General features: G+C 42.3%; 1 long non-coding RNA gene across 20 annotated transcripts in view; it reads right to left on the reverse strand.

Moving 5' to 3' along the window:
• LOC125552097 overlaps window positions 1-21,429 on the reverse strand; it is a 39,541-nt gene extending 18,112 nt beyond the window's left edge. For 3 of the 20 annotated variants that reach the window (XR_007303388.1, XR_007303395.1, XR_007303397.1), the window contains exons 1-10: window positions 21,281-21,429; window positions 19,566-19,669; window positions 18,541-18,972; window positions 18,351-18,452; window positions 17,957-18,070; window positions 16,970-17,040; window positions 15,656-15,876; window positions 14,790-15,106; window positions 13,371-13,568; window positions 12,304-12,461 (exon numbers count right to left, since the gene is read on the reverse strand). This is a non-coding gene — a long non-coding RNA (uncharacterized LOC125552097). Of the gene's footprint in view, window positions 1-12,114; window positions 12,219-12,303; window positions 12,462-13,370; window positions 13,569-14,789; window positions 15,107-15,655; window positions 15,877-16,969; window positions 17,041-17,956; window positions 18,071-18,346; window positions 18,453-18,540; window positions 18,973-19,565; window positions 19,670-21,280 lie in introns of those variants that run through there. The other 17 variants (XR_007303435.1, XR_007303401.1, XR_007303426.1 and 14 more) reach the window with 17 other exon arrangements.
• Window positions 21,430-25,767: the final 4,338 nt, after the last annotated feature.

Consider the following 25,767-nt stretch of genomic DNA (forward strand, 5'->3'; position numbering starts at 1 on the left):
ATGACACTAGATTTCCTCCTACAAAAACACAATGGCCTAAAGTTGATCACCTGTCATCTAGGCAGCTAACCCAATCAGCACCACAATAACCATGCCTAACAAGGTGTCCCTAACTCTTGTATATCAGTCCTTCCCGAGGAGAACCCTTCAGATATCTCAAGATTCTATATATCGCCTCAAGATGTTTGCTTCTAGGCTCATGCATATATCTGCTCACAACAGTTACTTCAAATGCAATGTCTGGTCGTGTATGACACAAGTACAACAATCTTCCCACCAATTGCTGGTATTTTTCTTTATCCACCAAAACACCAGATTGAGCAGTCACTATGCTTTTGGTCAACTGGGGTTGAAGCAGCTCAACCCAACATGCCAACATCATAGAGGAGGTCCAAGGTATAATTTCTTTGAGAAAGAGCTATTCCTTCTCGAGACCTGGCCACTTCCATACCAAGGAAATACTTGAGTCGACCAAGATCTTGAAATTTGAAGGCCTTACTCAGACACCCCTTTAACCTTGTTATCTCTACGTCATCGTCATCGGTGATAATGGTATCATCAACGTAAATTGCAATGGTAGCCACTTTTCTTTTTAGAGTGTCTATAAAACAAACCATTGCATTGTCCATACCCCATGTCACATATCACCCGTCTAAACTTGTCAAACCAATCTCTTGGAGTCCGCTTTTGTCCGTAAAGGGCTTTCTTCAGCCTGCATACCTTGCCAACAGTCTTAGAAGTTGAGAACCTAGGTGGAATATCCATGTACACCTTCCCCTGCAAGTCCCCATGCAAGAAGACATTCTTCACATCGAGCTCGTGTAAAGGCCACCTGGAATTTGCTATGCAGGAGATCAAAATCTTCACGGTGCTACTAGGGCAAAGGTCTCGACGTAGTCAATGCCATATTTCTGGTTGTACCCCCCTCGCCACAATTCTTGCTTTGTACCTTTCAACCTTTCATTTTGCATTTTGCTTCATAGTGTTATACCCAGTTGCAGTTGCATGACTTCTTTCCTGTTGGAAGAGTTGTTAGTACCCATGTCTTGTTCTTAGACAGAGCCTCCATCTCATCCACCATGGCCTCCACCACTTTGAGTCCTCCTTCACCTTCTTGTAGTCAATCGGTACATGGACTAAATAGAAGCAACAAATGCTTTGTGGGCTGCTTTGTGGACTGGAGATAATGCTTCATACAACAACAAAGCCTTTAGTCTAAAACAAGTCGGGGTAGGCTAGAGGTGAAACCCATAAGATCTCGTGACCAACTCATGGTTCTGGCACATGGATAGCAAGCTTCCACGCACCCCTGTCCATGGCTAGTTCTTTAGTGATATTCCAATCCTTCATATATATATATTTACGGACTCCTTCCATGTCAACTTCGGTCTACCCCGACCTCTCTTCACAGTCGAGATATTTGTCAAGGTGCATGATGTGCTATATATGCATACTCTAATCTAACCTACCCCTTTTCGTTCCAGTTTAGCTTTACCTTGCTAATCCAAAGAAAGAAAATAACTTAATAGATTGCTCTTTCATGTCAATTGCTCATTCCTGAATCTGTCTTGTGCCAAATAATTCAGATCAAACCCGTTGGCAGTATTAAATCTATGTTAGCAAAAAATAGCTTTCTTTTATTACCAAACACATGTTGGTTTGCTTATCTATGTAATTGGTTAAATAATGTATATCTATGTAATGTTATTGCCAAAGTTATAATGATATGATATTATATTTTGACTTGATATTCGGATATAGTACACTTCCAGAGCGATTGTTATCACTTGCCCCCCTCCCCCCCACCCCCCCCCACCCCAACCCCACCCCCCATGGTTAACTCCTGGCTCCACCCCATCTTGGAGAGGTAGAAAAGAGGCAAACGGTGAACATTGTTTGGTTGCCTGGCCTAAAGTTTGTCGCCTTAATGTTAGTAGTAACTTGCACAGGTTTTGATTAGGGACTCAGTTTCTGGTTGCGATAGATGCAGCTGATGAGGCCTAAGACATCTTGACATGACTCATAGATTTGTAGCCTAAGACACAGAATTGACTCACTAGCTTACTACGTAAGGAAAAGACTTAACTTATTGACGAACTGCTACAAGGATTACTCTAACAATTCTCCTCCTAATCCTTGCAAATCAAACTTGAATTGATTTGAACCATCCCAATCCTAGCACGCCACTCATGGAATTAGAATGTCAACGAGTTGGTCTGTGGTGCTGATGTAGTTGGCATTGACACTCCCATCCTCCAAACAGTCCTTTATAAAATGGTATCCAAGTCGATGTGTTTGTTGCGTCCATAGAAGACTGGGTTCTTGGCCAACGCCAAGAAGGACTGCTTGTCCACCATTAGCTCGACTGCACAGCTTCTCACCCTTTTTGCAGGGAACTAAAGGGCTTTATTAAATCAAAGGGGCTCCGACACTGTCAACCATGAGGCTAGTAACCAAAAACTCGGGGGGGGGGGGCCCATCCAACACTTCGTCACCTCTAGTGTGCAAGCATTTCGCACATAGGTGGGCCAGAACGTTGACATGTCTCTTTACATGATGAATAGCAAAAGAGGTAAAACAAGACGTTGGCCCTTCAATGTCTAATAATGGCGCTATCAACAAGCACAAAGAAACGGCTTAAGTTCCAGAGATTGACCACTTCAAACTGCAAGTTTCCATCTCTACTCGCGCAAAGCCTCGAAGCTTAGCAAAGATCACACCTTCACGAAGAGATATTGCCTTCACAACAAGTGGACCAGTGACACCCTCAATAGGCTTACACCAAGCACCCACGCAGGCCGAGGATGATCGGGCAACGTGCCCCTACTCCACCCAGCCGTGCATCCATAGATATTCCTTCATCAGAGTTAATCTTTATGCAATCAAACTCAACAGGTCTCCATCCATGACCTGGCAAGATTCTAGCGTGCTTCCCTCGTAATTCCAACAGCGACAGGGCCTCCCTAGTCACTTTCATTGAATGCACCGGGTCCAAACTTGCCTTATCATGAGTGATATTGTTCTTGGAGATAGCCGACATAACCGTGATAATTTTTGCACGATCTCATCAAATTTCAGGTCACCAATATACCCCTTGACAAAGTTACTGTATGGAGCTCCGAAAGCTTTATATGAAGCCATTCCCTAGCCTCCCTCCAAAACATTTTTGCACACGTGCATGTTATTAATGCATTAATCATATCCTTGTCTGCATCAAGGCAGACTATGTCGTGCCAATTCCGCAACGTATCTATGCTTAAGAGTGCTCTCAGCCGGTAAAATACCGCGTAACACCCGCCACCACACACGCACTTCCGGCACAACTTTCAGCTTCCAAAGTCTTGCCCACACCTATTTCTGCTTCTTTGCAGTTTTTGTAACCGTCCCTTCCTCTAAAGCTAAATGCTCGTTGTGAATCACTAGAGAACGGTACGCAAATTTCAGTGTAGATCTCAGACTTTTCTGCTGTCCATGCCTAAGAATCCTTCCATTCCCCTAGCTTCAGCAGAATATTCAGGATTGCATCTGCTTTTCGGGCTATAAAAATTTCATCGACCTTCATGGCATCGATCAATTCAGAGACCGAAGATAGGCTTGCAGCTCCAATGTGAATAGATGGTCGTAGAGAACGAATTCCTGGTATCCAATTGTGGTGCCAAATAGAGACCGAGGAACAATCTCTGATTTTTTTATCAAACCAGTTATCAACTCTTGTCTTCCAGCCATGATAGCTCGCCAAGTGGCAGAAGCACACCTAGGAATAGTAGCATCCATGAACTCAATGGATGAAAATATTTGCCTTCCAAAATGCATGCACAGAGGGACTCCGTGAAGCAACACAAGGTTGTGGAGGAGTAGCTCCACCTTGCTGCTACAATGTGTACAACACAAGTGTTGAAGGAACAACTTCAATGTGTTGCACTAGATATCGCTCTAGAGGCGAATGTAGGCCCATATGGCAGCAGGAGTTCAATCTAGAACTCCTAGAGCACAAGATCTACTCCAAGATCTTAGATAACAACACCAAGTTCTATTATAGGTAGTGGGGATACATAGTCTGGTTCCAAAGTAGAGGTGAGGACCTCTATTTATAGGGCTTTTGGGAAGCCTTCATATACTTCTACTTATACTTGGAATACTCTAGAAAACATTATTTTTAAGTTTCACCATTCTACTCATAGCTACTCACAACTAGAAGACTCTAGAAAACAGTAGGGTAGAAACGAAAAGAAAAGACATACTATAGAGTGGAAGCATCTAGAAGTAGCCAAACAAATCTGACATACGATTTTTTTCCTCATTTAGTGTTCCTCATCATTCTCCCCTGGTAGCTTGGAACTCGCCCTCGAGTTGTCTTCATAGAGCGCCTGTTCTGGATGGTAGAGAGTCAAGTCCGCAACATTGAAAGTGTTGGATATACCCATGTCGCTTGGAGGAATTACATAAGCATTATCATTTATCTTCCTCGCAATAGAGAAGGGCCCATACCTTCGCTGCCTAAGTTTCCCTTTAACACCTAAAGGTAGCCTCTCTTTTCGAAGGTATACCATCACCTCTCGGAATGATTTCGGCCTCCTTTTGCAGTCAGTAAGTTGTTTATATTTCTAATTTTGTGCTTTCAAAACACCACGAATCTCTTCAAATAACTCAATGTAATTATCAACAAAGGACAATGCTGATTTTGAGTTTCCCCTTGATGGTAGCTTCACCAAGTCCAGTACATGTGTTGGAACATTAGTGAAGACAATGGGAAAAGGGCTCCTTCCTGTGGATCTATGCTTGGAGTTATTGTAGGAGAACTCTGCAAGAGATAAAGCCAGATCCCATTGTCCCTTTCTTTCTCCACAAATGCAATGGATCAGATTACCCAAAAACTTGTTCACCGCTTCCATTTGTCCACCTATTTGTGGATGAGAAGTGCTAAATTTTTTTTAATTCAGTGTTGAATTGCTTCCACAAAGTGAGCCAAAATGCAACAAGAAACTTGCTATCACGGTCTGAGAGATTAACCTTGGTACTCCATGAAGTCGGGCCACTTCTCGAAAGAACAGATTTGCCACATGATGAGCATTCGTTGTCTTGCGACATGGGATGAAATGAGCCATCTTAGAGAACTGTCCACGACCACAAACATAGCATCACTCCCTCGTCTTGTTCTTGGCAAGCCCAAGACGAAGTCCATAGAGATGTCCTCCCATGGAGCGACAAGAACATGCAAAGACATGCATAACCCTGTGTTCTAGACTTGGCCTTTGCAGGTTTGACATATAGGGCATCGCTGAACAAACAGTATCTCTCTTTAGTTGTGGCCAAAAGTAGCAAGCTTCCAGGTTAGCGATAGTCTTATCCGGTCCAACATGGCCACTAAGATCACTTGAATGGAGTTCTCTAATTAGTTTGTCACGCAGGGATGCACAAACGATCATTTCTGAATATAGCCATCCTGCACCAAATAGTCGTCACCTAATGGCTGGCCCCTGATGTGCTTAACCCAAACATGGCCAAAGTATTCATATCCTCATACAACTCCTTTTGATCCATACCTGGAAGTTCAACCTTAAAAGAAGTCAAGAGGCATGCACGAAGACTCAAAGCATCGACTACTCGATTAGTTGTCCAGAATTTATGCACGATGAGATAGTCAAACCTCTTCAGATATGCTGCCCATCTTGCTAGCATGTGTGGTCAACATGCTTTCGATTTCTAAAATGCTTCAAGGATTGATGATCACTATCAAAAATGAACTCTTTAGGCAGCAAATAGACTTCCCAAGTTTTCAAACCTCTGAAACAACATGCAATTCTTGTTGATAGGTACTCCATTTCTGCCTAGCTTCGCTTAACTTCTCACTAAATAAAGCAATGGGCTTCCTTTCTTGAGATAGAACAGCTCCAACGCCTACTCCACTTGCATCACACTCTAACTCACAAGTCTTGTTGAAATCAGGTAGTACCAAGACAGAAGCTTGTGAGAGTTTTTGCTTGATCTCATTCGAACTAGCTTCAGCCACTTCTGTCCATTGGAACTTCCTTTCTTCAGGAAATTGGTAGTTGGTGCCATTATAATGCCGAAATTCTTCACAAAACCTGTACCTTGGAAATGATCTTTGGAGTTGGCCATTCTCGGATTGCTTCGACCTTGGAATCGTCAACACCAATACCGTCACATGTTATGACGAATCCTTGGAAAAGAAGTTGTGTTCGCAGGAAAACACATTTCTTCAAGTTGACGTAGAGCTCATTTGCCCTTAGTACTTCTAGCACCTTCCGAATGTGATCAAAGTGTTCATCGTCATCCTTGCTTCATCGAAATAGACCACAACAAAGTAGGATAAGAAGGGTTGAAGGACTTGATTCATCAAATGCATAAAAGTACTAGGTGCATTTGAGAGTCCAAATGGCATGACTAGCCATTCAAACAACCCTTCCTTTATCTTAAAGGCGGTTTTCCATTCATCCCCATGTCTGATACGGATTAACAACCCTTTGTTTGTCTTGAAGGCAGTTTTCCATTCATCCCCGGGTCTGGTACGAATTTGATGATATCCACTTCTTAAATCTAGCCTTGTGAACACTCTTGCTCCATTAAGTTGATCCAACATATCACCCAAACGGGGAATAGGGAATGTATACCTTACGGTGATCTTGTTAATGGCTCTACTATCCGTAAACGGGAGATGCTATTCCGCGCGCGCGCTGGAACGATTGGTTTCGGACAGGAACTAAACTTTCCTTCCTTAGTCTAGCGAACAGGATACTAAACGCAGTTGTCAAAAAAAGGAACAGGAACTAAACACCCCGGGCCCACTGTTGAATTCATGAGGGGATAAAAATATAGAAGAGCACGGCTGGCCCCATCACCTGAAATCACGGGGGCAGTGTTTTGATGGTGCGCGCACACGTGGTGGGGTCCCTGCCCTTTTAACAGCGCCCAGTAGATCGATCGTTGCAACGCGCGATCGCGAAAGAGTCGTTTCGTCCGTAAACATGCGCCAAGATCCATCTTTCTTGGGCGCGAGCAAGGCTTGTACAACACATGGGCTAATACTTTCTTGGATGTGCCCCTTCCGCAGCAATTCCTCAACTTTCTCCTTCAATATATAATGCTCTTTGGGGCTCATTAGATAGTGTGGAAGATTATGAAGACTTGCTCCCGGAATTAAGTCAATTCTATGTTGAATTCCTCTCATCAGTGGCAGGCCTTGTGGCTCTCCAAGTATGTTCTAAAATTCTGCCAATAAACCACTTACCTTAGTGGGAATTTCACAGTCAGGTGCTCTTCTCCTTTTACAACAAGTGCAACACATAAATCTACCTCCTTCAAGTGTTCCATAAACTCATGAGAGGTATGGGAGATAGTTAACAGTTTTCCCCTCCTCCTTAGAGATCTTTAGTTTTGTTTGGTAGAATAACGATCTTTCTCTTGTTCCAAATGAAAGTGTAAGAATTTTCCTTGCCCTTGTGTGTAGTAACATCAAATTGCCAAGGTCTCCCAAGAAGAACATGGCTAGCATTTATATAAACTACGTCATGTAACACACGTTTGAGCAATAATGCTTTCCCAAAGAAAGTAGTATGTTGCATTGTTTGGTAATCCTCATATTGACTCCTTTCTTGATCCACCCAATAGTGTAGGGGTTTGGATGATCATGAGTCTCAAGCTTTAAATGGTTCACCAACTTCTGGGAGATAAGATTCTCGCAGCTGCAACTATCAATCACTAATTTGCATACCTTGCCATTCACTGTGCATTTGCTCTCAAATATTTTATTCCGTTTTGTGTCGTCAGGTTGTCGTGTGGAACATAGGAGACGCTAAATCACACATACCACCTCTTCACCTTCTTCTTGACAAACCTCTTGTCCCTCTACATCTTCAGATTCATATTTTTCCTCATCGTCTTCACCATCATGAATAGCAGTGTTAACAAATTTTCTTAATGGGCAACCGTTGGATATGTGTCCCTCTTTACCACATTTATAGCACTTTGGGCCTTCATTTGCCTTAGCCTTGCCTCTAGTTTGCTTCGGGATTGTTTGTTTTGCCTTCGATGGAGTGGTCTTTTCTTCCACTCTATTAGTGTGATCCCTAGACGAGCCTTCAGTATGAGGATATGGAGCCTTAGTTGTATTTCTTGTCCTCACAAACCTCTCAGCCTTTAAGGCTAGAGCTTGTGCTTGATCAATGGACCAGATTTGTTGCATATCAATCAAACTTGAATAGCATCATTGAGACCATTGACGTACCTTGCAACTTGTTGATCTTCAGTTTCAGCAAGGTTGCACCTCACTTGTAGCCTTAGAAACTCCTCCGTATAATCTGAAACAGTCCTATTTCCTTGAGCACAATTTTGGAATTTGATAAATAGGATCTGTTCATAATCAACGGGTAAAAATCTCCCTTTCAAAAGGCTTTTCATTTGCCGCCAAGTTCTTACACGAGGTTCTCCCCTCAGCCTGCGCTCTTCTTAAACACGGTGCCACCATGCACCAGCCCCACCTTTTAGCTTGTATGCGACCAAAGGAACTCTACGATCTTCCGAAACCTCCATGACCTCAAAGAAAGTCTCCACTTCACATAACCAATCTAGGCACCCTTCAATATCAACATTTCAATTAAACGTTGGGATCTCAGCTTTCACCTTGTATGTATCTTTTGCATATGTAGGGTTGGGTACTTCCCGATATGCATAGAGATCAGGTTCTTCAAGGGCATCATCATATTCTTCACCTTCAGAAGCTTCAACATAAATTGGCCTTCTTGAAGCACGTTGAACAACACGATGTTGTGGTGGTCTTGCTCCAAGATTACCTCTCCTTTGTTGAACATCCCCTTTTCTTTAGATGAATCTCCTTCATTGGCAGCAGGGGGAACACCCTTTCTTATCATCTCAACTAGCTGGTCAAATCTCCGATTATGATCTTCACGCAGCTCTTTGATTTGTTGTTCTGCGGCATCCATCCTCTTCTCCAATTACTCCATTGCTTGCTGCAGCTTGCTCTCAAAGAGAACATCAAGAACTTATATGGATCAACAGGGCTCTGATACCACCTGAAGCAGCATAAGATTATGGAGGAGCAACTCCACCCTGCTGCTACAATGTGTCCAGCACAAGTGTTGAAGGAACAACTTCAACGTGTTGCACTAGATATCGCTCTAGAGGCGAATGTAGGCCAATATGAAGCAAGAGTTCAATCCAGAACTGCTAGAGCACAAGATCTACTCCAAGATCTTAGATAAGAACACCGACTTCTATTATAGGTAGTGGGTGATGACCTTTATTTATAGGGCTTTGGGAATACTTCTACTTATAGCTAGAATACTCTAGAAAACATTATTTAAGTTTCACCATTCAACTCATAGCTACTCACAACTAGAAGACTCTAGAAAACAGTATGTAGGGTAGAAAAGAAAATAAAAGACATACTACACTAGGGTGGAAGCATCTAGAAGTAGCCAAACAAATCTGACATAGGATTTTTTTTTTCCTCATCTAGTGTTCCTCATCACTCCGAGCTTGTTAGGAGCTTCCAGCCGTGCTTCCCAAGCAAGGCTAAATTGAAAAACTCCCAGGTTTCAAAACCCCATCCCGCCAGCAATCTTTGGCTTCCAAAGTACTTGTGTTGCGGCAAATGTGGCAGCCACATACACTGCCTCAGAGGAGGACAGGGCCATCACTCGATACTTGAGTGACTGCCAGCTCACCAGACTGCTACCAAGGAAGAACATCGTGCCACTTGTGCTCTTCCTGGTGTTAATGTCACCGGCAAGGTCATTGTCGCTACAGCCAACCAGTCGTGTCACTCCAGTCTTCTAACCGTGTGTGGACAAGGTCATTGTCGCTATAGCCTAGATCATAGTGGTTGGTACCAGCGAAATATCGAAGGATGCGCTTCACTGCCGTCATATGCTTCTCTGTATGTTTTGGGCACCAAAGAAGTGTCAGCTTTTCCTCCGGTTGGTAGCGTAGAATAGATGTTGGGTAGTCCATAGATAGGCATGAAGGGGTTTGCCCTACCTGAGCCAATGCCCTCTTTGTGATCAAGAGCAAGAGACGATCCAACACATTTTAACAAACTGTGTCTTCTCTAGACAAGTTTGGTGCATCCTCTTCTGTTGCTCTAGTCTACAGGACTTCTCACCACGTGCCGAGGATAATGTGTTCTGTGCTTGGTGGCTGAGAATCAATTCTTTGACTCCGGGAAGCAATTAGGGGCTTAACTCGCTGACCACTTTGGGGGCCTGGATGTTGTGGAAGCATCAGAATGACTGTGTGTTTAATGGCGCTACACCAAGTCTCAAGCTGGTGCTCAGACAAATTTGGGAGGAGTAAAAGGCTTGGCACAGCTGGTAGCCGCTGCCACCTAATGGTCGTTTTTGAGGTAGCTTAGGTCGTTTCATTTTTGTAACAGGCGCGTTTTTTCCCTGGTCTAGTAGTGGGGTGATTTGGTGTGTGTTAGGTCTTCCTTGTAAATTTTCTGCTGTTTGGTCTCTTAAAATCCCTACCAGGATTCAGTTCTTCCTACGGCTGTTTTCACAAAACAAAATTTGACTAGGGATAACTTGAGGAGAATGGGGAATCCAAAGCCACTAGAATGCAGTCATTGTAAGGAAATTGAACCTGTGAAACATCTTTTCTTTGACTCTGCCTATTTGCTACAAGAATCTGTGATTTTGAATCTTTGGCATCAAAATGGTTCTGCAAAAAGAAGCATGAGTTTTTAACGTAATCTCTGCTGCACTCCTGTGGTGTTTATGGCTATTTAGAAATGAGATTGTTTTTAATCGTAGCACCTGGTTGAATCTGAAGCAGGTCTGGCATCTGGTTCTGAGGAACATCCAAATCTGGAAAGTTCTATTCAAATACCAGGAATGTCCAATGCTGGAGACATATGCATCACACCAGATGGATCTGCTCAGGTGATTGCTGCTGGATATAGGTTGACTAACTACAAGAACATGCTTGATGGACTTTCCTCGAGGGCTTCTTTGGGCTTCTTTGCTGGGAGCTGATCACGGATGGTATGCGACAAAGGGATTCCTGCGAGTGCATCCATCAGATGAAGATGCAATCCACGTGATCTGGGGTTGATGCAGTGCCGTTTGTAAAACCATGTTCTCTTTTCCGCCCTCTCTGTTCCTCCCACTCCCACTCCTTTTGTTGTTCAGATATGTAATAAATCTGTATCGCAAACTCCCCAGGTCTTTTACTTTTATTGTTATTTGTATGGGCTGAATGATGTGAGACCTGGTTTATTTCATATATATGAAATGGAACCAGGGATGTTTGATCCCTGATGATCTAATGCAATGCTACCGAGGTCTCATGCGTATTCAAGCAAAAAACTTGGTTATATTTCATCTTTCAAACTTGCTTTGTCATGCACGTTGTTTCTCTAACTGTAGTTTTTTCTCCTTGCACCCATGGATCAACATTGCGACATCATTCCAGCTCAGGTAGCGGTTTGAGGTCAGGTAGAGGAGGAGGGGGGAGATTTGGACACCGACAATTCCAGGTTTTCGGTGGTGATAGGGTCGGCCATGGTGGCTGTTGGTGGTGGGCGGCCAAGGAAGGTCCTCTCTGATACCAAGACGTTGCGCGTGTGGAGTTGGAGGTGGGAATGGACGGGATAGCGAGGTTCGCCCTCAGGCGCACGTAGGGACTCGTCCCCAGCCGCGACACTGTAGGCTCTGAACTCCTAGTTTGGGACAATTCTCTCTGTTTCTTGATTGATAACCCTAATACAACCTATCCTCCCTTATTATAGATCAGAGTGATCACATAAGTTGGAGAGCAAACCAAATCTTGGAAAGAGTAAAGAAAACTTCCTAATAGAGGTATATTTCCTAGGGATAAATTAGGACTTCTTGGCCACCAAGGATTGGCCATGTGCCTGCCTACGGCACAGCTGTTGGTGTGGTTACGGACTGTGTGCAGATTTGGGCCTGCAGCTATAGTGCTGCCCCTGATAACTGTCCGTAACAGGATGACTCCTCATATTACCGATTATGCAGCATATTTTCAGAAAGCAATAAGGCAGCTCTACCACAATGGTTTATCCAACTAATAATCTAATTATAAATCGTGAAGATTTTATGATTAAAAAGCAGGCAATGATACTGAATAAAGTGAATCATTCACTGAAGAAAAATGCATAATGCTCTCTTTGATTCATTGAAGGATGCTAAGTAGTTTCCAGTCCACATGAACTCTAGTTCCTAAAAGGATTTACTAGGTTACGTTGCAAACAATGAGTTCATGTTATCATAATTACTAGGTCATTACACAAAATAAAAATGTTACCCTCATGCAGGAGATCAGGCTGTTCTTCAAATAGTCTTGGCAAGTTCCTTCTCATAGCATCTTCTAGCTTCACTCATTTTCACCAGGAACACCAATCATACTTTTTGTTCAGCAAAGTGCATGTAATTCAGAGAACAAAGGAAATGATCTTCCACATGCTACAGCAACATAAAGAACAAGGATATATGAGAACGTGGACCCTAAACAACGTGTCAGTCATGTACATTTAAAATAATTATGGTCTCAAGATAACCCAACAAAAGAGCTGCATGACACAGAAGATTTGTGAAGTACTCAGCTACTAGTATCTTTCAACCACCTGTAGAAAACATGCAACTATTTCTTGCTTGGGGAGGGGATTAAGATGGAAGAGGATTTGAATTTTAGGCGATAACCAAATCTGGTACTCATTCAGTTAGCTGCTTTTGTCAAATTCTCCATGGGGTGACATACACAGATGAAGAAAGAAAGATAGGAAGGATACAGGAAAATTCTACTAATCTCTGCATCTCAATTAAGGCATCGGAGGACAGAGGGAAACAACCCTGAGCCACCTGGACCATATTTAATTAGCGCAACACGCTGGGTTGCAAGTTGGTGGCGTGCCGGGAACCAGGTGACCCTACTTTTAGTATGTGTGGGTCATCACGGGCAGCCTTTTTTAGCTGTGGCTCGGCCGATCCATCCAGCACCCAGCCACTTGCTAGATGGGTCTTGAATCCAAAATTAAATGGCCCCATAGAGAATGATGATGTAAATTCAAGAGATAAGTTCTATTGAGTTCCAAGTCCAAACAAGACTGTTACTCTGCACATACAGGAGTAATGACTATTGTTTTATGTGTGTAATATGACTGTAAGGGGAATTGCAATGTCACGTTAAATTCTGGGTTCAGTTAGTTCGACAACTTCTTTGAGAAATCATTCCATACCAGTGAAAATTCATACAAAACCTACAATCCAAACCTCAGCGGAAATCACACATTTCACCACACAATGGTGCAGTCCTGGCACCGGCAATGTTCTCAAGAAAGGAACAATGGGATACAGTACATTATTCAAACTAACCTTTCTCCGGAGGTGGAGCACCGATAACATTGCTATCAGAGGTCGTCAAGTTCCCGGCATCATCTTTATTGGTTGTACCCTTCACCGATTCTTCATTTGGTTCCCGTCTTAGGAACATCACCTGGAGGGTAGCAAGACACATCCATGTTTATGAGCTTGTTAGGACCATCCAGAACACCTTCTCCATAATATGGAACCCTAGGTGAAAACAAAGGCGTAAATTTTTCAGTCTATAATTTCAAGGTTATAAATAACACTAGATGACCCGTTGCGCCCATGGCGCAATAAGTCAATTAGAACTGAGAATGATGTGGGTATTTGTAACCATTATATATGTGAGTACTTGTAGTCTTGCACATAGATTATTTCATTATTGGCCCGAAAGGAAACAAATGCTTAGAGAAGTACACAGGAGATCGATGAACATACCATGACAGGGACATGAGATTCTCAAAATGCCATTAGATAAGCACGCAAACAATGAACATAGGAAAACAGTTAGTGCCTAATCCTAACCTTCTTGCCAACAACCAGCACAACATCAGCCACTCCAATAATTTACAATGGCAACTGATATTGTTAGTATAGATATACTACAATAATTGCATGTTGGTTGATCAGCCAACTGAAAATTTAAGTCTCTAATTTTGAAGAATGTCAAGCCAAACAGCATCCCGGATGACATAAAGGCTTTTGAAGAATGTCAAAATCATGCCAGCAAAATGTAATATCTACACAAACAACATCCACCTACATCAACACTTAAAGAGACAATCAACTAGAATAACTATGTAGAACTTAGAAGCATGCTATCAACCTATAGTACGCTAGAAACATGACACAGTCAAAACCATATCTCAGTTGCCTTATATTGTCTGGAACTGACTGTTCTTTTTTATTAGCAACAACATAATCATGCAAGATGTTACTAAAAACTGCCGATGACCACAGATTAAGTAGACATTCCCAATAGCTACATACGCCATCCGTACCAAGAACTATTAGTAAGTAACGGTTGAATTGTCAAATAAGCACGTCGAATCAGCCTACCAGAGAATTAGAGCATATGATGGCATTAACATTCTGCAAGGATTTTCCTCAAAAGAAAATATTTGGCAAGGATTTAAATAAACCAAAATAGACGATGCAGACTTTATTCCTTGGGGGAGGATCGAAGCGCACCATATAACGAAGGCCATTAGTTGATCACCCAATTATAAAGGTAAGAAACATGTGTGACCTTATACAACAACATTCGTCTCAATAATCTCAATTTCATAGCAAACACTTTCTAGCGAACATGAAAATACAAAATGTAAACCAGTCATACTACCACTAAAACCATGATAAACTTTGAAGGGGGATCAGGTTCGGCACATGGAGGCAAATAATCAAAGAGGGCAATAGGGGAGAACTCACCAGAGTAGAGCCAACAGGATAATGAGTACTTCCAGCATGCAGCACCATTGTGAGTAGAACTGTTGTCATCCCCAAACTGGAGAAAAATGAGGTTGTTGTGTAAAAAGGTTTTTCTGCTTGAACAAAGGATTTTGGAGAACCTTATGGCATGAGTCTTGTCTTAGTCATATGTCATGTAGACTTTGTCAAAAACATATGTCCTGTAGAAGATTCTGAGGAACTACTTCAAGAGGCATTGCTTTATATTTAATCACCAGAACTAAATATAAATTTCTGAGGAACAATTTGTTGGCTACAACAAAGGCTCCCAAACATATCTGTAAAGGGAAAACTCACATAGGTCCGTGAGAGGCTAGGGATAAGGGAAGTATAGGAGCATACAAATTGAACTGTAGTTAAAAAAAAAGATGCTCACAAGTTTGATAGAGGGCGATCTGAAGAAAATACTCTATCCTTGCAAGAATAAAGCAAAACCTTTTTGCCGTTTGTTCAAAATATAATCTATTTTTTGAATGGAAAAGAGAGAGAAAAGCATAAAAGTAATAAGGGAAAACAATTTATTATTCAGTGAAAATGGGGTCTTTTTGGAACAGAGAAGGGACAACAACACTAAATGTGCATGACCATGAAAATCTGTGGTCTGCCTTCAGAAAACAATACCAAATCGCAAGTTTATAAACAAAGATTTCTTTCATTAGTGCAAGAGAAGGGCAAAGCAAAATGATATGAAACGCAGAGATAGATCAATTCTGCTCCAATAATTCTGCTAAATGTGCACAATCTAAATAAGCACTCTCGTTACAGACTGAATCAAGGTAAAGAAAAGGAGAAAGAAAGAGAAAGGTGCTGTACATGAATGGCCTCACCTACATGTTTTTCGGTAGACCTTAACAGTGACTGCTTGTGTACTTTCAACAGCATGAGTGATCTTCTTCATTAACTCTCACATCCAGCATACTCTCAAACTGACAATATCGATTATTGGTTTAATTTGCGGAAAGGAGAACCAACAGGGATAGGTCACAGGCCCCATCAATCATTTAGCTGCTCTTTTCCTCTTTTTCATGTGTTTCCTTCATCAATCAATCTGCGCAAAAACAAAACATAAAAACTAAAAACCAATATTCACCCGCCATGGTAAATTTAAGTGATTTGCCCGAGTTACCTCTCATGCTACTAATCACACATCAATCGCGATGCAAAATAACCATCCAGTACTATAATCAACATTAATGTTTGGAAGAAGTTAAGTACAATTAAGCGTTCCAGTTGATTAGAGTTACAGTGAGTGATACTTGGATCCATTGGCCTGTAGGTGCCACTTAACCAACGTCTTTTTTGTAAATTTAATCACGTAAGGTGCTTCAAGAGGCATAAAATCAGTTTTGAAGAAGCAACCCTATTCTTGTGAAATTCGTATACTCCATAATGAATAGCAGCATGGTGACCTAACACCACACTTATTTTAACTACAAAAAACAGAATCAACACAAAACTAAAGAAAAAAATCATCGCAGACCTTTCAGAGCAAAACTGAGGTTTAAAAAGCCACGCAGGAGATGTTGACTGATGTGCGCCTAAAAATGTTTAAAACTAACCAACAGAGCAAACTATAATAGGAGTATGTGGTGGAAAAGGCTGAACATATCGTGATCATTAACACATTTTGATACACCATCTATAGAGCACCATACCTATACAATGACTATCTGAAGCAGTAAAAATCCTTCAAACAGTAACTGTTAATATATTCTTCTTTAGCAAAGTATTACATACTCCCTCCGTCCTTTAAAGAGTGTACTTCCAACTTTATTGGAGAGTCAAACTATCTCAAAGTTTGACTGAGTTTGTGCAAAAATATATCAATGTTTGTGAAACCAAATAGGTATATGATGAAAATACATTTTATCATGAATCTAATGCTACTAATTTGATGGCATAAATGTTGATGTATTATTGTATAAATGCATTCAAATATAAAAAAGTTTGACTTTCCAACACAGTTGGAAGTACACTCTTTCAAGGATGGAGGGATGGAATAAGAGGTTCAGCTATATGTATATCAAATGATGCAAGGCACAATATAAACTGAAAGAAGCATCACATGCTTCAAGGTATACACTGTATCGACCATTAAATAGAGGAGAGGGCCATAAAGAAACACGATAAAGGCCACTCACCTGCTTCTTCTCCCGCCTTGCTTTGGTATATACAGATGAAAGACTCCAATAATGATGAGTTCCTAGTTGAACTGAAAGGCATCACTGTTAGGAGAGAGCAAAACAGTATGCTCTGGAGTAGTTTGAAATGATCAAAACCAGTCAGAGCAAACCAAATAAATCTTCAGGTACTTTTGTAGAAATATGAGAGTATCTCATTTGTGCATGGATAGTGAAAACAGTTTGCAACACATGACATGCTGCAAATTTCCTAATTAATCTACTTTTGCTGTAACATGAGAACAATCTGCTAAAGAGACAGAAATATAAATGCCTGATTGAAAGAACAGAAGCTATAAGCACCCTATATGAACAAGTGCAGCCCCTCAAATCTTCTTCAGAAGGTTGTATCATCTGATCAACAAAAGCTTCAACAGCACAGCTTACTGGTAGATGCGGTGGACTATCATAAATAGCACAAAACTGAATCCTTACACGTATATATTATCCAAAATTTCCATTTCGGTTCACACTGCATTTAGACTTTTAGAGGCTGCTTTTCAGTTAGAAAGCGTTTAAGACACAACATTGCAGCCAAGGCTTTGACAAGACCATACAAAGAAGATTTAACTAAAGGCACATACATAGCTAACACTTGGGCCAAAGGAATATTTTATCTGTTTAGCTAGAGCCGAAATGGAAGCAAGCAAGCAGATAAAGATAGATGAGGCAGGAACAATCAAACAACGATATAAATTTAAAGTAGTTCTTATCCAAGCACATGAAAAATAAACGTTTTAAGCGCTCCTAGCAGAAATCAAATAAAAAGGTATTGACCTAGGACTTGCAACATCAAATTGAGTGAACCGTGCCGATGCCAAAAGGGTGATCTAAGGTTAGCAGCAAAGTTGAGGCACAATCTACGATATCTATGATATCCACAATCAAAGCCATTAGTTTTCCAAATGAAGTATCTATGGGGAGGCTGGAGGATGGGAACAAACATACCACATGCCACAGACAACCACTGAATCCTCGTCAAAACAATAATTGTCGTCAGCATGAGAATTATACTGGCACCCAATGTCATAAACCCAATCATTCCAGGTTGCACCTGAGCATCTGCAGAGCAATCAAGTAGAAAATATTTGGTTATCTAGAACATAAATTTTAGAGCCATCCATAGGATCCCTTTAAATTCGAAGAAAACATCAATAGAATCTAGCGAAGTTAAGAGATAAATTAGTACAATCATCAAAACGACTAATCACAAAATGTGACTTCTTCCTTCACGTTCTATGCATCTTTCAATAGTAAAGTGCATCGGGCAAGCTTGTAACATTTTGTGAATCTTCCAAATATAAAGTATATTCAAACATAAGCAGCAGCAGTGCATACTTACGAATTGGAGGACTTAGCAGGCATCGCCCCCTCCACCATGAACAGGTTGGCAGTTTGGATGATCCACTTGAGCAAATAGTAGTGATGGATGTGTACATCACGCCTGCAAGACCCACCACCAGAAATTAACCGAAGTAGAACAGCAAGAAAAAGTAGCAAAAGCATCCCAAAAACACATCAAGATAGCTCACATCATGTCCGTAGACGTAGTCCGCTTCCCAGTTGCTCTGCGCCATTCTGCAACCACAACAAACCTGGGAAAACAAAGAGAAATCAGCGCAGGAGCCAAGCGAATCGAGCAGGAAGTGGCGGGATCAGAGACTTAGCGATCTCATTGCTCTGCTGGTTGTTGTCTCCTCCCTTGTTGCCACGGCCACCCTTGTTGTTGCTGTGGCCGAGGAGGTCAAGTTGGACACCTGCCATGCTCCTCACCGCTGTCCCTGAGCACTTCACAAGGAGAGTTCCAAGCCTCACACCTCCTTCCTCCCGCTCTGCACATCACCCTCAGCTACCAACCTCGTCCCCCCAGCTGTGATTATTTCAAGATGATATCGACATGCTATTTCTCTCGCATGGAACAGATGGTACATGTTCAGCATCAGACAGTCTCACTAATCTTTCAGCTACAAAGACAGAAAAAACAATGCCATGATAAATACATTAAAAAAAAAACTGGAACAATAATGCTTGTAGTGCTAAAAAACTGTGAAAGTAACAATCGAGGACAAAAGAACAGTTATTTGTAACAACAGCAAGCTTGACAGATGCAAAACGACTACATTCTGAAACTATATCTTTAAAACCAAATTACAAAGGAATAAAATTATCTAATAGTCTAATAGAACATAAACATCATGTATCTTTAGGAACAAATTTTTAGAATCCTGGCTATTAGCATGCCTAGCTGCCAATTAAGAATATAAGCAAAAGACATGTACATTTTTGCATTTTTTATAGCAATACTGAACCCCTTCTGGTCTATCAGCATGATGTTTATGTTCTGATGCTCTATTTATAGCTTGTACAAAAAGGGGTTCAGTATCACTATAAAAAATGCAAAAATGCGAAACCGACCGAAGAACATGTAGCTTAGCTGAATGGGGAGATGATTCCTGACCTGCCGATTGAGAATCTTATACATTCGGCCAACAAACTATCAGGAAGAGATAAAAGAACAGGGCAAGGAGGGATGCTGTTTCTGAAACAATATTTTTACCTGCTCTAAGGACTCTCCGGTGAATTCTGACCAGACTGATTTGCTACCAATTGCCTCTCTTGAGCTACAGCGCTTCTTTGAGCTGAATAGAAAAACTCACCAGCCTGAAAGTTAAAAAGAAATTTAGGAGAAGCGTTACCATATATGGCGAGCATGGGAAGTTGAGTTCAATTTTGCGTGTTCTTATTTACTACTAGAAAGGATGGCATGATCGTATTGCCAGCCCCCACCCCACCCCAACATCCACACACATGTCGAACATTGTTTCTCAGCATGGCAAAAAAGATACTACTGCCCATTTAAAAACTGGTCATGAGATCTTACTACTTCAACACACAAATCAAAAGTGATTAGCACACAACATTTATGACACGTTTAACCCCACAAGATATAATTTGCACATGATACTAAACAGCAAATGTACGCCACACAATAGCCTTAGTTCTCCAAATTCACAATGCCATCTGTGCGCCCCCTACCAGATCCTTCACCTTAACCAGCCAAACAGCACGCAGCAGGCAGATCCTCCACCTAAACCAGGCAAATAGCTAAAATCGATTGCAGGAGAATATGGAGGATGAGGCAGGCCGGACAGCGCGGTGCAGGGAAGGCGAATGTGGGGAGGGGAGCGCCGGGTTTCTAGAGCAGGGGAGGCAGAGGACAACGGGGAGGGGGCGCAGGGCTCGACAAAGTAAAGGGATTGGTCGCCACCGCGGTTTCTCACTGTGATAATATCTAAGTGACCGAGGAAGCTACTCAACTCTCTGTATAGTGAATAAAAGGGTACGCCAGTGATCTACCCTGGAGGCTGTGCAAACGTGAACGAGAACGGATGGCCAAGGAGATGCCATGCAGTCAAAATGTACAACAGTAGAAGATCTATTCAACTCTGGATAGTGATAAAAAGGACGTAAAAGGGTCCACCGGTCATCTACCCCTGGAGGCTGTGCAAACGTGAACAAGAACGGATGGCTAAGGAGACACCACAGAGTCAAAATGTACAACAGTAAAAGGATCTAATGGTCCACGATGGTGAAACGAGCGCAAGTGCCTCCTATGGCCGGGTAGAGCAGCAACCTTTACTAGTTAGATAAGGCCATGAAAGTTTTGTGTCGCAGCTACAGTTATTCCATCATCCGTTTTAATGACCCAAGCTGCTAACTATGTTCTGTTGAGTTCTGTTCTAATAACTAGCTAGTGTTTGCACAAATTATTTGGTACAGTTACAAGGTACCATACAAATAAATGGCACATTTTACAACTAGCAGCACCAGAGGCATATAACTCCTCTCAAATAGGATAACATCTATTTACTCCGATAATAGCGCTTTGATTGAATGCTTACCACAATACACATATCATGCCAAAATATAACACGTCCTAATTAACTCTCAAGTATTGCTATAGAACAACACTAACACTAATTTGACTCATTGAACCCTTCAAACGCCAACACACACACAATCAGGCTCACCCCCGAACAAAAGAAAGATAAACACTGCTTGGCAACCGCCTCGTCTTAGAACATCTAATACTGTTCTAAACTCATCTCCCAAACTACAAAACTCAAAAGCCCAAAGCAACTGAGGACGCATAGAAACCAAGGCTGGTCCTAAAGAGTACCAAACTAAAGAGAAGTTTCTTTCGACAATGCCATCCATACAAATGTTTGAGTGCCGCGGAATAGGTGAGGCGTTCAACAGTAGAGCCCTAACCTGATCTTGAGGTCGTGGCTGACGCATTCAAAGGTGTTGACAAAGTCCCCTTCCTTGATAGGATTGGTTCCCTCGTCGGACAGCTGCTTATGTGCCTGATTTACTGGTCCGAAAGGTGTTGACAAAGTCCCCTTCCTTGATAGCATTGGTTACCAACTTCGTGGTTTCTACTTTCTAGGCATATGAACGAAAAACACGTCCCATTATAATATTTTGTACCAGTACATACATGTTGACTAGCAATACCATTAATTTTCCTACTGTAGTTCAGCACACTCGCCACTGGGTTTAGATAGCTAATAATTTGTAAATCTGAGTACTATTTCATATTAAGTTGCCTATAAATTTATCTGTCTAGTTAATTATCATAGAGGAGGTTTAAGATACGGTTTTATGTTTGGATTATGTTCATTAATACATATGAATTTAACCAATGGCTTGATCAGTTGTCTGAGGCATCGCAAACTTCAAGCTATGCTGCTGTTTCTCTCCATCCTTAGGTCCATGCCACTTGCAACAGAAAATGAGCAACAGTCATGGTTAAAAAGTGCATCCGGAGCTTTGTGTGACGACAATGTGATCTTTTAGGTTTTTATAGAGTACATATGCAACGTGTGTGGAAGTTTACTACTGAATGCTTGCATGCTGTCCGAAATCGACAAATCATACATGTTTATTCTGCTATGTGATGAACAACTTGGTTATATTTACGCTAGTGCAGCAAACAGGGAGATACCTTCATCAAAGGAAACTCCCTCGCATTCTTCTTAAGTTGGAACATGCCAAGGCGTTCGATTTGGTTTCTTGGTTGTTTCTTTTGAAGGTAATGCAACACCAGGGTTTTTGGCCTATCTGGTGTCACCTGATCAGTGCCTTACTCTATACTTCATTTACTAGAGTTTTGCTAAATGGGATGCCCAGAGAAGAACTTGGTTGTTTCTTTTGAAGGTAATGCAACACCAGGGTTTGGCCTATCTGGTGTCACCTGATCAGTGCCTTACTCTATACTTCATTTACTAGAGTTTTGCTAAATGGGATGCCCAGAGAAGAACTTCAGCACCAAACAGGCCTCTCTCCCCTATGTTGTCTGTTATTCTATCCTAAATGCTATCATTCGAAGAGAAAGTGATGCTGGTCTCCTGCAACCACTTGCCCTCGCCCACTCTGGCATTGAGTTTCTCTCTATGCAGATGATGTGATCTTGTTCTTGAGACTGGTTGCCTCAGACATTGATCTTATTTTGGAGATTCTCCGTGTTTTTGGTGTTGCTTCAGGTCTGAAAACTAACATTCAGATGAGCAGTGTCACCCCCATCCAATCCTCCGAGGAAAACATTAATTTGGTGCAGCAGCTCATGCCTTGTGAAATCAAGGAGTTCCCCCTTCAAATATCTCAGTGTTCCCCTCTCCTGAGGCCTTGTTCGTTTAATCCTCCTCCCAAGGGGATTGGAGTGGATTGGAGAGGATTTTGGCTTGTAGGGGATCTAATCCCCTTCAAACCCTGCCATTCCCCTTCAAAAATCACCTCAACCGAACAAGGCCTGAAGGAAATTAGCCAAGGCACAAGTGGAGCCCTTCATTGACCGTATTGCCGATCTTATGCCGGGATGGAAGGCTGACCTCATGAATCGGGGATTTTAGATTGGTCCAAGTGGAACATGCCATGACCTCCACGTGGTTTGTCTTACTATTTCCCTTGATCTACCCCCATGCACCATCAAAGATATTTACAAAATTAGGCGGGGCTTCCTTGGAGGTAGAAAAGAGGCAAATGGTGGACATTGCTTGGTTGCCTAGCCTAAAGTTTGTCACCTTAAAGAGCTCGGGGGTGCTTGGTATCCACGATCTAAAATCCTTAGGATTGGCGCAGAGGATGTGATGGTTATGGCTGCCCAAGACACAACCGGATAAGTCATGGGCTGCTTTCTCTATACATGTTCATGACTCAGTTAGCCGGTAATCCCTAAGCGAAGAGTGGACAAGTGGACCATGAAGGAGGCTCATTTGGACAATAGGTGGATGCAGGACATTGTTGGCGACCTCATGGTCGCAGCCCTGGCTGAGTTCTTGCACATTTGGGAGTTGATCTCGGTTGTGCAGCTGCCACCGGATGTGCAAGATGAACATGGAAATTCACAGAGTCTGGACAGTTCTCAACCAGTTCGGCCTATAAGGCCTTATTCCATGGGCTGTTTATTTTCAGCCATGGAAGCTTATCTGGAAGTCTTGGGCGACAAAGAAGTGTCAGTTTTTCCTCTGGTCAGCAGCGCACAATAGATGCTAGACTGCCGACAGATTAGCACGAAAGGGTCTGCCCCACCTGAGCTAATGACGTCTTTGTAATCAAGAGACAGAGACAATCTAACACATTTTGACAAACTGTGTCTTCTCTAAACAAGTTTGGTGCATCTTCTTCTATTGCTCCGGTTTACCAGACTCCTCGCCACACGCCAAGAATGATGTGTTCTGTGCTTGGTGGCTGAGAATCAATTCTTTGACTCTGGGAAAGTTCAAACAGGGGCTTAACTCACTGATCACATGCAGGCATGGATGTTGTGGAAGCATCAAATGACTGTGTGTTTAATGGTGCTACATCGAGTGCCTAGCTGGTGCTTAGACGAATTTGGGAGGAAGGACACCTCTAATGCATGGCCGGACCAAGGGGCTTGGTGCAGCTGTTAGCTGCTGCCACCTAATGGTAGTTTTTGAGGTAGCTCAGGTCATTTTGTTTTTGTAACAGGCACGTGTTTTCCCTGTTCTAGCAGTGGGGGGTGAGTGGGGTGTGTCAGGTTTTCCTTGTAAATATTTTCTTTCTCCTTAATGCAATTATATAGAGGCCTCATGTGTATTCGAGAAAAAAAAACTTGGCTATATTTCATCTTTCAAACTTGCCTTCCGTTTCTCATTTTGTCAACATACGTCATGCATGTTGTTCCTCTAATTGCAGATTTTTTTTGTTGCGCTACATACCCATGAAAAACATGCAACTATTTCTTGCATGGGGAGGGGCCTAGGTTAAGAACCAGTTACCTACTCCCTCCCTCCGAAATTATTTGTCGCATAAATGGATAAAAATGGATGTATCTAGAACTAAATATATCTAGATACGTCCATTTGTCCGACAAGTATTACCAGACGGAGGGAGTAGTTGTTTTGTGTTTGGAGATGGAACAGGATTTGAATTCTACTACCAAAATAACCTTTTTTTACTGCAATTCTTTAGGGGGGGAGGAGGTAAAATTCTCCATAGGGTGAAATATGCAGTTGACAAAAGAAAGATTGGAAGGAGACAGGAAAACATGGTTTTTAAGGCGTCCCTAAGGTGTCGCTTAGGCGATGCCTAAGCGTCAGGGTGCTCCCTGGTCACAAGGCGACGGCCTTGCCTTAGTCATGTGTCTACGGCGTCCACTTTAACTCTTAGGGCGTCCAAGTCATCAGCCTAGGCGCCATTCTGCCCGCCTTAGATAAATCAAGACGCCTCAGACAGGGGCTGGGGCTTCAGGCAGGAAACAGAGTCCAGCGTGGGAAGAAAAGGGCGGGAACTGTTGGCGCGGAAGAGAGATCGAACCCCTCTCGCGTTTCAGTCCACACGAGGGATCTCCTCTCTTGACCTTTGGCAGCAGCTGGAGCTGCAGATTAGATGTAATGTGAAATAAGGCATCAAAGGACAGAAGGAAACAACACTGAGCCACCTGGACCATATTTAATTAGCGCGACACTCTGGGAATCAAGCCACAGATGCTTCACGGAGTTTAGGATCCAGGTGGCCATCCTGGCTAGTGGCTACTGATGATTACCTTGAGGAGTTGTGGTTGAGATCTAGAAAACCCTTACCAAAGATCATCAAGAAAGAATTCGACTCGGTGGTCATCCTCGTTGTTTGGAAACTTTGGAAACAGCAGTGATCCATCCCGGCTCTTGTGATTCACATTCGTGATGAACTCCAGACTTGGATGGCTGCTGGAGCAGTGTGTTTACAAAATTTTGTGACAAAGTAGCTTCTTAGGCTTGTGGTGTGGTGTTGACCTGTGGCATTGGTTGCAATGTGAAGAGGCTATTCTTGTAACACACTTTGCTGCCTCCCATATAAATATGGTATGCATTTTGTGTACTCTCGAGAAAAAAAAAGGCAGTGGGGTGCGGAGACCAGGTGACACTACTTTTAGTATGTATGGGTCGTCATGGACAGCACATTTCCCTTTTTAGCTGTGCGCTTGGCCAATCCATCCAACACCCAGCCACTTGCTAGACAGGTTTTAAACCCAAAATTAAATGGCCCCTTAAAGAATGATGATGTAAATTCAAGAGATAAGTTCTATTGAGTTCCAAGTCCCACACAAGACTGTTACTTCGCACATACAGAAGCACATGAACATGTTCTATGTGGGTAATATGACTGTCTAGGGGATATTGCAATGCCACTTCTTTGACAAATCACCCCATACCAGTGAAAAATCATACAGAACCTAATGAACAATGCAAAGCTCA

This window comes from Triticum urartu, chromosome 1 (assembly GCF_003073215.2).
Source record: "Triticum urartu cultivar G1812 chromosome 1, Tu2.1, whole genome shotgun sequence".
NCBI classification, from domain to species: domain Eukaryota; kingdom Viridiplantae; phylum Streptophyta; class Magnoliopsida; order Poales; family Poaceae; genus Triticum; species Triticum urartu.